Source organism: Rattus norvegicus, chromosome 9 (genome assembly GCF_036323735.1).
Source record: "Rattus norvegicus strain BN/NHsdMcwi chromosome 9, GRCr8, whole genome shotgun sequence".
NCBI lineage: Eukaryota > Metazoa > Chordata > Mammalia > Rodentia > Muridae > Rattus > Rattus norvegicus.
Window position 1 is genome coordinate 70,812,225 of NC_086027.1, and position 13,966 is coordinate 70,826,190.

Sequence of the window (13,966 nt, forward strand, 5' to 3'; positions counted from 1 at the left end):
CTGTCGCTGAGCATAACACTGGATACATAGCAGGCTTCGCTGAGCATAACACTGGATACATAGCAGGCTCCACTGGGCATAACACTGGATACATAGCAGGCTTCGCTGAGCATAACACTGGATACATAGCAGGCTCCACTGGGCATAACACTGGATACATAGCAGGCTCCACTGGGCATAACACTGGATACATAGCAGGCTCCACTGGGCATAACACTGGATACATAGCAGGCTCCACTGGGCATAACACTGGATACATAGCAGGCTCCACTGGGCATAACACTGGATACATAGCAGGCTCCACTGGGCATAACACTGGATACATAGCAGGCTCCACTGGGCATAACACTGGATACATAGCAGGCTCCACTGGGCATAACACTGGATACATAGCAGGCTCCGCTGAGCATAACACTGGATACATAGCAGGCTCCACTGGGCATAACACTGGATACATAGCAGGCTCCACTGGGCATAACACTGGATACATAGCAGGCTCCACTGGGCATAACAGTGGATACATAGCAGGCTTCGCTGAGCATAACACTGGATACATAGCAGGCTCCACTGGGCATAACAGTGGATGCATAGCAGGCTCCACTGGGCATAACACTGGATACATAGCAGGCTCCACTGGGCATAGCAGTGGATACATAGCAGGCTCCACTGGGCATAACACTGGATACATAGCAGGCTCCACTGGGCATAACACTGGATACATAGCAGGCTTCGCTGAGCATAACACTGGATACATAGCAGGCTCCACTGGGCATAACAGTGGATGCATAGCAGGCTTCCAGCAGCTTCAAGAGTGATAGGCATCTTGGGCCACGATACTCAGTTTCTCTTGTGCAAACCACATTTTTATAATTATATTCAAAAGGGGCTAAATTTTAAAAAGAAAAATATTATTTTAAAATGTGTCAACCTTACAGTTCAGATCCAGTCAGTAGAAACAGCATTATTTCTGTGGTGCTATAATCAGGTGCTTTATTTCAGCAATTTTCTACTTACTTCTTCTAAATCTAAGAAGGATTGTTCTGACCATTACTAGTCACTGCTAAAGAGTTTCAATAATATCCAGTTTTGCCTGGTGAAACTCCAACATTTCCTCTCTAAGTTCCTTCCCTTAATGCCATTGTCAGGATTCCCAGCAGTATCTTCTACCAGTTCATGAGTAAGTACCATGCGTTTCATGAGAACTCCCCTCCCATTTTCTTGAGAATGATGACTATTAGGTTCTTGTTAGCCACTGGTATTTTGTGCAGTTATACTATATGAAGAAAATGTAGGGAAAACGTCTTTCTTCACTCATTACTAAGTTTATGGATGGGATGAAACAAAAAGATCCACCAACAAACTGGCAGCATGTAAATATGGATCATTTAAGTGTGCTTGATCCTTCAGAAGGAAACACAGCCTCTAAAAAAGAGGAAGACTTAAGTGTTTTCCTCTGCTGAGATTGATCAAGAACTGTATTGTATATTTGTACAGAAATATAACTGGACAGGTGTTATAATGCAAGCTAATGATCCAGGCTGAGAGATTTATGTAGCAAGTCTGGTTTGTTCTAAGCCATCCTTGTGGTCCTGCTTTTCAGAATTAAAACGTGTTCCTTTTTACTGGATATGGAGGGGTCCTCTCAGGCTGGGTCTTGTGACCCAAACCAGAGCAGATGTGCTGTGGAAAGCTGAGCACAGCTTCCTTGCTTCTCTGTTCTCAAATGTCATGATTTTTCACTTAGCGAGAGCCTGCATGAATCCCGTCAGACTCTGCTTCATAGGAGGGGCACGCACCAGGCGTTCCTAATCACCTGAGAGATCTGTTGGTCATGGAGTCATTGCAAACTTGGATTTCTCTTAACGACTGTGGTCAGAAGAGTGCATCTGTGCTGTATAAGCCTCCAACTTCTCGTGTCCTAAATGAAGTCAATAAATTTAAATTAACATAAGTTATTCACCCATTTTTACAAGATTTTCAATTACATCACAGTCATCTCTTTATTATATGGTAAAATCTCTGTCAGGCCCAAGTATCATAACATATCATGCCCATTTAAAACATATTTGTTTATAAATTTAATTAGAATTATTAAATAGTTTTATGATTCAGAATATTTATTGCTTTTATCTGTCACAAAATCTGCATTGTTCTCATCTTAGTAATATCCACATGACTTTGTATATTTCAGCCAAAAATTTGTTTTAGGAAGGAGGTTGTCTAGTATGTCTCCCATAATGGCCACCAAATCATGTTCCCTCTGTGTCACCCATCCACATGCTAGAATCACAACCGTGTCTACCGTATCTGACTCCTAGAACTGAAGCTCACTAGAGTTTTCCGTTTTGATGATTTTTACCTGATATTAAATGCCTAGCATATATGCTCATCTGTGTTATTAGCACTGGGGGTCTAGCATGGTGACCTTTATTGTTTATCTTATGAATAGGAACCAAAACAAACCAGTCCCTAAGAGGTATTAGTAAGTGGAGAGGATTTGGAAGAAACTGGATGAGTGGATATAATTTTAAGAGGAGAGGGTAGTGGTGACCAGCAGCTCTATAACTGGGACTGAGATCCGCTCAATGAGAGGATAATCACACCTGGGGTGCAAACCTAGTCAACTACCCATGGGGAGTAAAGCCGGGGATCTGGAGGAGAACCTGTAATCCACTACATTATTAAACCAGCACAATGGCTGATTTGGTTTAAATATGTTCCTTAGTTCCAAAGGCAAGAGTAGTCTTCACCCCTTATCAAAGGTAACCTCTGTTCGACAGAGACCATTATTAAATCACAACCAACCAATCAGATTGCAGGGTAGTGAACTCCAGTTCCAATGGATACATCCACAAAACAACTGACATATCTAGTGCTCAGGGAGCATTGTGGAAGAGGAGACAGATCAGAGAGTCTGCTGTAAGACTGTTGTCTCCTAGTAATATCAGAAGCTACACCAGCATAACAGCCTAACCCAGAGCTGAGCAAGGACAATAGACAAGCCACACACCGAGATGGTGGAAAGCCCACGCAGCTTCAAACCAGCAAGAAGAGCAACTGGCAATAAGGAATGCTGGGAGTGGGAGAAATAGTCTTCCCCAGAGAAGCACAGTTGGCTATCTAATACCGATTGGGCAGCCCTGAAAGTGTGCACACAAGTAGCATTATACAGACTGAGTAGGTTGTTTATGCATTTAGGAATATATGTATATGTGTGTACATATGTGTCTATGGCAACATTAATGGAAAAGGCCAAGAATTTGAAGATCAAAGCAGCATGTATGAGAGGATTTGGAGGGACAGAAGGTGATGTTATTATAATCTCCGAAATGAAAAGAATTAATTTAAAAAGAAAGTGGAAATGAAAAGAAACGTTCAAAACAAGCCACTTGGTTGGGACCTGGGAGAGAGCTGATCCTCTCTCAGCAGCCATTCCTTGTCTGTCACACTTCACATAGGTCTTGGACCTTGTAGCATTTCCCTTGCCCCCATAGCATACCAATTGCTGTCATTATGCAGGTTTTGTTTAGGTAGCTGTATTATGGACATTTCCTGACTACCCCTTCCCTGCCATGTCTAGAAGCCAGTCTGGAGCAGCAAGTGGCCTGGTCCTCTGGCTCTTAGAAATCCTCTAAGATTTTCCCCGAGCCTTGCCGTACTGTGGATCTGTATCAGTTGGAGCTGGGCACCTCATAGTCTCTTACCCTCTGCCCTTGACCAGTGTGAGTCCCTGTGATGGTCTTTATCTGTTGCAAGCATCCCTGATGAGTGGCAGAACTCCTTTCGTCAGCCTGGGTAAGATAGCTCTCGTCACAGCCTGCTCAGGCGCCCTGTGACGAGAGCTATCTTAGAATACACTCTGGTGGATGCCGTTCATCAGGAACTTTCTTAACTTTAAAATTCACTGTCGTAATAAAATCATTTCATTTTTCTTTTACATTTCTGTACTTATTCGTATACCTCTTTGGGCATGCATCAGTGCGGACATTCATACCAAGGCTCACGTGTGGAGGTCAGAGACAAACTTGTAAGAGTGGATTTCCTCCTGTTTTATGGATCCCAGAGATTTCACTGAGGTTGCCAGTCTTGGAGGCAAGGAATAAGCCACCTCATTGGCCGTTTGATATAAAATTCTATGTGTGACTCGAATACTGTTCTTAAGTGAATTATTTTGTAAATGATATATTTTGAGGAAAAAAGTTGACACTAAAGAGCAAGGCTTGATAGGCAGAGACTTCTTTATCTAAGTAGGCAGGAGAGAGATGATGACTATTGTGTACTTGTGATATTCCTATGCCAACGATACACTGTGCCTTTGTGAATAGAGATCTGGGGTAAGATGTTACAAGCTTTCGAGTGCCTATGTTTTAGAGTCAGAATACATGTTATGATTTTTTTAGGAACTGATGAAAAACTATATGTCCCTGGGCCAAGATGTATGGTTTACCAAGCTAACCAATTTGAAAGAGTTGCATAGAGTAATACACGGAGAGCATTCTCCACCCATATAAAGATCGCATCTGCTTTTGGAGAGTATTAACAAGAGAATGGGATGTGGCTAGATGCTGCTGCTTAAAATAAGAATATTTCCTGGCATCTGGAAAGGACAGTCAATTCTTCTGTGTGAACTTGATTCCTCACATTAAGTTAAATGCTAATTTAATTTTGATACTGGGATAGCAAAAGCTTTCACAATTCATAGCACTTGCCTGTCCTGGGATTTCTGATGAGTGATTGGGAATAAAAGGGGGCTCCCCTCCAGGCTGGCAGTGATGGAGATGTAAAATAAATCCCAGTAGTCCCAACACTGGAAAGAAACAGCCTGTGAGCATAATCCCACTGAAAAGCCTGGCACTCCCCTGCTTTAAGGAGCTTCCTGGTGGCCTTAGGGAGACATCAATGGAACTCTTTAGGCTTAACCTCCCTAGAAGACACTCTGTAGCCCTGTTGTTGCTACTTTCAAGTCAGGAATTTTAAGTAGATTACAGGGAAGAACAGTGCAGAGCAGTATAAAGTTAACATTATACGGTTAATAATACTCAACTGAATTAGTAATTTCTGCCAGAAGTTAGCTTTTAAAATAACCGGGATTAACTGAAGAAATAAAGATTGTTTTTCTCCTTTTCTTCTTTATCTGAAGAATAATTTAGTATAATTGAGAATACCATATAAAACCCAAAAAGGAAACACAGTTCTACAAACATGTCATATTAACAATTAATTGTATTACCATTCTATAGCTCTCTAATAATCTATTCTAATAGGCAAGAAGAAAAATGAAGGCATTTACTTAGTACAAACTGTAGTCTTTTGCAGTCCTTGGAGCCAGTCTTGCTAGAGGCCAGTGTTGGGAATGATAACCAAGATTAGTTATATGTAAAGGGATGGTTTTGAGTGTTCTCATCTCTCCTCTGGTAAAAGAGCTCTTTAAACAGCACACAGGCAGCATGGCCTGGGCTAGCCACAGAGAGGCTGGCAGATGGCCCTCAGGATAGAGTTTGCTGGCAGATGGTGTAGATTATTTGAGCAACAAAGACACTTTGGCTACCAATGCTAAGCCTTGGAAAGAAAGAAGACAACTTCTCTGGCACTGCCAGCTTGTATTCAGAAAATGTTTTGGCAGAATGGAGACCTATGAAAAGAATCTCAATTGTTAACTACGAGGAAAGAGGCAAGATGTTGTTCAGTTTCTTAAGTGTGCTCCTGGAGGTGTGATGGAAATCTGCTGTGTAAAAGGCCCTTGGCCACTGTGTACCAGCCCACCGGCTGGACTGTTTGCACACTTTTGCTTTGTCTTTTCTGACTGAAAGGATACAACTTCAAAACTTTATTTGAAAGAAGATTTCTACATTTCTTTGTTTACAATGTACAAAACAAACATTGTATTGATTGCTGAGTTTCCCTAGCATCGTAAAGTGAGGCACAGCTTTACATTGTGGAGAGGAAGTGTGGCTCCCTGTCTTTCCTCAGTATTCAGCATGCTCCAGTGCTATATGATGAAGTCAGGTTTTGTAACACATGATGCTGAGATTTTACTGGCAAAACATACATATACGGGACTCAGTAAATTCTGTGGGCCTATAGCCATAATTGTTTCTATTTAGTTTCTGGAGTCCATGATACCTTTAACAAAGAGTCTTTATTTTCTAATGATTCCGTGAGTTCAAGGTGACTACAGTTTTTTTTATTCATTGCTTTTCCATGTACTGCTAATATATATCCTTCAAATATTTCTTTGTTAGATGATTTGTTTCCAAACTTAATTAATTAATTTAGTTTTCACCTACAGGTGCTGGAAACTAGAATTTATAAAGTTGTTCAGAAATAATACATCAAGAACAGTGTTATCAAAAATAAATCAAGACGTTAAAATGACATTTAAAGTAGTATTCATTACCAGACATGAAAAACAATAATATGTATACTTTACTTTTTATGTATGTATGGGTGTACATATGCATTTAAGTACACATTAATGCAGTGCCTGTGGAGGCCAGAAGACGACTTCATATTTCCCTAGAACTGGAGTCATGCTTGTGAGACTCCATGTGGGTGCTGGGAACTGAACCTGGGTCTGTTACACGAGCAGCTGGTTGTCTTACCCACTCTCCATTTCTCCAGCCTCAATTCAATATTTACTTAATAATTATTTTCCTCTAGTTCATTGAACTTAATGTTATTGGTATCACCGAAAACTCAGAGCTTTTCAGCTGTAATTGAAAATGCTATTAAATTGGTAAGTGAAATATATTCGAAGGGTATAACTGTAATTGCCTCTGAGTCATCAAAGGCAATCATTACATTGATTATTTAGCTTCAGGAATGTCTTCTCTTACAGTGTCTCTAGTCCAATGTTACATGAGTTTCAGTTTTAGTGATCCAGGTTTTATCAAACTAGTGAACATTAAGGAATCTGATTAGAGAGAGGCAAGATGCCAGTAAAAGCACAGAGACAGCAGTCACAGGGCGCCCAAAAAAACCAGGGTGGATGGCATTTTAAGAGGAAAATGCATCTCAATAGAAAATAATTGTGACATCCAAATTTTAATTTGGGCTACAAAGAGTGGTGATTAATAAGGTATACCAATCTTGTAGGGAATCTGGGGTAGGTCCCCGCACCCACATTAGACAGCTCACAACTGTCTGTAGATTTCTGAGCACCTGATATCCTCTTTTAATCTCTGTAGACACTGCAATCGTGTGCATTTATCTACACGGGGGCACACATAGCTAAAACAATATCATAAACAAATGCTCAATCCATAGATACAAGTATTAGGACTTAATGGACAAATGTTAATGTTGTCCTTTTTTTTTTTTTTTTGGAAGACTTTGTATTTAGAGACCTTCAGATGGGCCAGTTGTACAATGGATAATCACTCGGACCTATTTATAGACCTTTAGGTCATGTTATTTTATTAAATACAATATCTAAGTAATATGATTAGCATTTTTAAATCAGTAGCTGCAGTTGTAACTTGTAGTTGTAATCCTTGTTTAGCCTGTGCCGTCCTGGTCACCTTCTGGTGTTCTCTCCCAGAGATACTGTTCTTGGGACCACTTGATCCCTAAGCCAGGCAACTCTTGTTCCATCTAAGCCTATGTCGGCTCACACTACTTTGTCAGCTTGGACCTTGTATTTTTTTCACCTACCAGAGAGAGATAGAGATAGAGTTGGCTTTTAACGTCTTTCATTAATCTCTAAAGGTTTTCTTGATTCTCTAAGTATTTGCTAAGAGTTAGCTTGTTTGAAAAGCATGGTTTATTGTGCATTTCCTGTTCTATTGCACATAAGCAAACAGGCTGTGCATTCCCTTAAGTTTCCCTTTGTGTGCCCTGCAGTAGCCGCTTCAGACTGGTGCATTCTACACAGCACATAGTGCATCAAATCTCATTTCTGTTTTTCTTTTCTTTTTTCCCCTAAGTTCACCGTTGCTTTCCTTCTATTCCTAAGAACCTCTCCTGAGGATATTCTTATCTGCACTGGTGACCACAGCTCTCCTTCATCTCCCTTGTTTCTGCCATCACCATTTTCTTCCTTTACCATTGAGGCGAGGTTTAAGCCAGTTCGCCATGCAGTGAGAGACACAGGGTATTCTTCTACCTGTAAACTTTTAGTGCAGATATCTCCAGTCATACCTGAATCCCAGGGCCCTTGCCCTCAACACCCCACCCTCTGTCACCTTTCTCTCTTGGCAAGATTTGTGTTTCTGTCACAGGACCATGGTGTTCCTGCTTGTATCAAACTGGGCCTTGGATGTGCAAAGCTTTCACTCTCATTATCAGACAATGGCTGGTATGAACTGGTATTTCCATCTGTTTCCCATCCAGGCAGTGTTTAACACTGTCAGTTATAGGATTTAATATATTTGTCATGTGAATTCAATAAACTTGCCTAGCCTATTAAAGAATCTGTTAGTAATCACTACTTACACTTAGAATTGTTCCTCTGAAAATATGTATTCTAGTTCCTAGAAACTGATCCGTAAATTATTCACAGCTTTGAGAACAGCAATTGGCTATAAGTCTAGAAAGGTATACTGAGAGGAATAGGCATGTAGACATACAGAGAATTTGTAGTTCCTTGAGATAAGGTTTTAGCATGTAACCCAAGAAGAATAATCCTCTACAGGCCACTGGCTTTTCCCATGTGCACAGTTTTTCAGATTAAGCAAAACCTTTTCATACCACGTCTACTAAAAGTACAAAGCTGAGTTTTATGAACATTGAAGTCAAATAGGGTTTTATTATTGTAAGCCTTGCCACTCTCTGTTGTTTACAGCACCAAATAAACATTAAGTAGAAGTGCCAACTTCTGCTGTCACCCCCTTTTTGATGTCCCGTGGGTGTTCCTTTCATCTTGATAGCGTTTGACTGTGGGGATTGTCTGACAGCAGACAGTTTGCTGTTCTGTCGCTGTACCTGTCCTTTCCCATAGGCAGGGGTCACCTTCAACTTCTGCCTTGATTCTGCAAGTAGCTCTAGATCCTCTATGCCTCCTGCCCTGCCCTCAGCCTGGACAAATCTCTCTGTGGAAGTCAGGGGTAGTTTTCTGCTGTGTCCTGTTCTGTGTTTTTCTGAGTAAACATTTTAGTCAGATTTGTTGTCTTGGAGTAAAATATAAAGATCTTCCTGAGACTTGAAAGGTCTTAGATGATACCATTCCACAAACTTGTGTAATTTATCTTGAGTCAGGACCCCTTCCCACCCAGTATGCTTCCCCTATCCTGCCTTTACTTCGAGATCCCCTGAAGTTTTTGCTTGTCATGGAACTTACTCGCTGGCTGCCTCTACTTTCTTTAGGGCTCTCTGACAATATGTTCTCTTGGAAGCCACCACTTTCTGAGTTAAAATATTAGTACAAAGTCCTTCTTTCTATTCAAAGATGTCTTTCCTGGCCATCTTACCTAATGTAGTTCTAATAATAGAGTCATGGCATTCTTTTTTTTTCCCCATCTTTATTAAATTGGGTATTTCTTATTTACATTTCAAATGTTATTCCCTTTCCCGGTTTCCATGCCAACATTCCCCTAACCCCTCCCTCTCCCCTTCTACATCGGTGTTCCCCTCCTCATCCTTCCCCCATTACCGCCCTTCCCCCAAGAATCCTGCTCACTGGGGGTCCAGCCTTGGCAGGACCAAGGACTTCCCCTTCCACTGGTCCCCTTACTAGGCTGTTCATTGCTACCTATGAGGTTGGAGCCCAGGGTCAGTCTTTGGGTAGTGGCTTAGTCCCTGGAAGCTCTGGTTGGTTGGCATTGTTGTTCAAGCTCTTTCAGTCCTTTCTCTGATTCCTTCAATGAGATCCTGTTCTCAGTTCAGTGGTTTGCTGCTGGCATTCGCCTATGTATTTGCTGTATTCTGGCTGTGTCTTTCAGGAGAGATCTACATCCGGTTCCTGTCAGCCTGCACTTCTTTGCTTCATCCATCTAATCTAGTTTGTGCCTGTATATGTATGGGCCACATGTAAGGCAGGCTCTGAATGGGCTTTCCTTCAGCCTCTGTTCTAAACTTTGCCTTCCTATCCCCTCCTAAGGGTATTCTTCTTCCCCTTTTAAAGAAGGAGTGAAGCATCTGCATTTTGGTCATCCTTCTTGAGTTTCATGTGTTCTATGCATCTAGGGTAATTCGAGCATTTGGGCTAATATCCACTTATCAATGAGTGCATACCATGTGTGTTTTTCTGTGATTGGGTTACCTCACTCAGGATGATATTTTCCAGTTCCATCCATTTGCCTATGAATTTCATAAAGTCATTGTTTTTGATAGCTGAGTAGTATGCCATTGTATAGATGTACCACATTTTCTGTATCCATTTCTCTGTTGAAGGGCATCTGGGTTCTTTCCAGCTTCTGGTTATTATAAATAAGGCTGCGATGAACATAGTGGAGCATGTGTCTCTGTTATATGTTGGATCATATTTTGGGTATATGCCCAAGGGAGGTATAGCTGGGTCCTCAGGTAGGGCATTGTCCAGTTTTCTGAGGAACCTCCAGACTGATTTCCAGAATGGTTGTACCAGTCTGCAATCCCACCAATAATGGAGGAGTGTTCCTCTTTCTCCACATCCTCGCCAGCATCTGCTGTCACCTGAGTTTTTTTTTTTTTCCCCGGAGCTGGGGATCGAACCCAGGGCCTTGTGCTTCCTAGGCAAGCACTCTACCACTGAGCTAAATCCCCAACCCCGTCACCTGAGTTTTTGATCTTAGCCATTCTCACTGGTGTGAGGTGAAATCTCAGGGTTGTTTTGATTTGCATTTCCCTTATGACTAAAGATGTTGAACATTTCTTTAGGTGTTTCTCAGCCATTCGGCATTCCTCAGCTGTGAATTCTTTGTTTAGCTCTGAACCCCATTTTTAAATAGGGTTATTTGTCTCCGTGCGGTCTAACTTCGTGAGTTCTTTGTATATTTTGGCTATAAGTCCTCTATCAGTTTTAGGATTGATAAAGATCTTTTCCCAACCTGTTGGGGTTGGAGTCATAGCATTCTTCATCATGTAACTATCTCCTTATCTTCTTGACATTTGTTATTATTTAAACTAATTATATTTCTTTCTGTACCTGCAGTCTGTCTCTTACTGTTGAGTGTACACTCAGATGTGGGAAAATGGTTTGCTTCACATCCAAACCTTGTTACTAACAAGAGAGTGCAGTGTATAGATAATAAATAACTGATGAAGTAAGTGAGCTGGGCAAGGGAACGCTCACCTTTAATCCCAGCACTTGGAGGGCAGAGGCAGGCAGATCTCTGTGAATTGCAAGCCAGCAAGGGCTTCAGAGTGAGACCAAGTCCCAAGAACAGATAAACAAGCAAAAATCAAATCCCCACCCCCAACCAAAGAAAACAAAACTGAACCAATTAGTAAGTACATTAAATATGATATATTGATAACTTATAAAGTACTTTTCAAGCTATGTATTATTAGCATTTTCAGCTTTTGTATTAGAGAGGTGTTCTGATGCATTGTGGGATAGTTCTACACTCCCACCCTCTGCCAATTGTATGTTAATACCACTCTCTTTGTTTCCTCATTTAAAGATACAAACCTAATGAAGAACTAATGTAAAAGGAGAGTGAGATGTATTATTAGTTTGTAAGAAGTAGTTAGAAGAAAACACACATTGAGTCCAGCCTTGTGAGCTTCTGATTCCACACTCTTGTAAATCTTTGAACCTTGCTTGTGAGTTACAAAAATCAAATGTAGCCTTTGCTGTGAGGGCGAGCCTTGTCTACATTGCAGCTAGCCTTGTATTGTACCAGGCTTTTCACTTGTCCTCATCTTGTATTTTCATAAAGGGTGTGCTCTAGATCACCTTAGCATCCTGTGTAGCCCCAAAGTCCTTTGATATGCTCAGCCTATATACTAAAGAGTATTGTTTTATTTTGCTCTTAATTAATTATTAGATGGAAGAAGATGGATTCCTATGAAGCAGCCTAGGAACCATATGCTGGTTCCTTATTCTCTTTGGCTATGAATTATTTTAATGGTTAAATGGGATTATTCATGAAAAATGAAGATTTGAGCATGGACTTAGTATGTGAGTTCTCCTTGCTTTGTTTCTTTAAATTCCTAATCCATAGGTACAGTATGTATGCAAGTGTGCACATGTGTGTGTGCATATATATATAGCTGATTAATCATTTAATAATTACTTACTAAAATATTTATTGGGCACAAGTTTGATTAGGATCACCATTTTGTGGAAGCTGAAATTAGAACCTAGTAAGAATAGAACAATGTAGCAACTATTAGCAGTTATGGTTTTGGGTTAAATTCTCTGCTGAGTATATAAGTGTAAGTGTGTAAATGTTTGTTTGTGTGTACACATTGCAAATACCTACCTATGTGTATTTATAAATGTATTTTGTATAGCTATAGATCATTAATATTTTTATGTATGATAATTATTTTATAAATAATCCAGGGGCATAAGCATTTGAAATAGTTCATCATTAAAAACAGAATTCGTGACCTTTTCAAAAGAGTTGTGGTCTACAATTTGGAAACAGACTTGTTGATTTTTTTAAATATAAATTTAAATTATTGAAAGCCTGAAATTTTGATTTAATTATTTTTACTTTTTGACTCTGAGAAATAGGAATGCTTTCAGAGTCACACACATGCACACAAATACATGCACACAAACCACCCTTCTACTTTCAAACTGGAGGGCTGCATTTCTGCATTGTTTAACAGTCTTTTGTGTGCCTTGCAGTCTGAACATTGGACAGAATTACCTTTTGGGGAGATGGATGGAAATAAGTTTTCACAAAACATGGCTGCCTTTCCCCTCAGCACTGTTACAACATGCTTAATGGGCTGTAATAGTGTTTTTATTATCTTATAACTTCAGCTCCCTTAACGTGTTTGAAAGGTCTTTAAATGCACCTTTGAGCATTGTTTTGTGTGCATTGTGTCCCTTGAATAAATAATATACCCCTATTGCCTTTTTAATTTTTGAATTTGAAAACAGTAATGAAAAAGCAATCCCTGACCATTTTACATGTTTTGACACTTCATTTCCCATAGTGCCTTTCCCTTACCAGGGACATAAGTAACAGACATTTGTCTCTTTTGAATGGGTGTTTCTGCATTGTTTAAAAAATAATAATCCCAAAACCACTGTATTAATTTTTAATTGTTTCTCTGACTGTTTTATTATCACAAGCCAGAATGGAACTGACTGAAACATTGGAGCTGACCTACTCTCCTTTACCTCCAAAAGCATAGGGCAGGAAGGGCCATCCTAGGTAGCCAAGCATCTTATGCACTAGGTCTTAGAGACTGAGAGAGTCGGTCTGTGGGCTCAACTGTCCCTGAGAAAGGCATCGTAGGTGCCATTCTGCTCGAAGCTTTGGGAACTTTGCAAAATGTCTCTACATCTCATTCTCTTCTGCTGTGTTTGACTTACATGATGACTTCATGAAGACCTAGGAGAGGTCTTTTCCATGGTTTTGGCCAAATAGGGCCTCCGATTGAAAATTAACTACCAATAAATCTATTTTGTTGAGGAAAAGGTCAAATGAAGCTATATATAAATGACATATGATTTATTAAGGGTTTGAGGGTGAACCAGTCCTTTAACAGCTTATTTCACTTTACCTTCACAACATTATCCTAGATTAATATTAGTACCATTATTTTCTGCACTTTATAAATGAAGGGACAGGTTTATGGGGATTAAATAATTTACACACAGTCCCGGTGCCTGTAAATAGTGATGGTATGGTAGAAGGCTGTGGTACATAATGCATGAGGCTTAAAAACTGCCTGCCATCATACATGGTCATGGGATTTCAGCCTGTTTTTCTTCATGACCACTAGTAATTCAGCTGGGAACCCTGGAATTCTGAGGTTTTCATTTTACTTTCAAAACAGTGTGTTTGGGCTCAGTCACTTCAACAACTTCCAGAGGGGTCCTTTACTGAATATCATAACAATACTACCACTTTATCACAGTTTG

General features: G+C 40.3%; 1 protein-coding gene across 2 annotated transcripts in view; it reads left to right on the top strand.

Moving 5' to 3' along the window:
• The window catches only part of Pard3b (par-3 family cell polarity regulator beta), a 1,028,687-nt gene that overhangs the window by 279,867 nt on the left and 734,854 nt on the right, over positions 1-13,966 (top strand).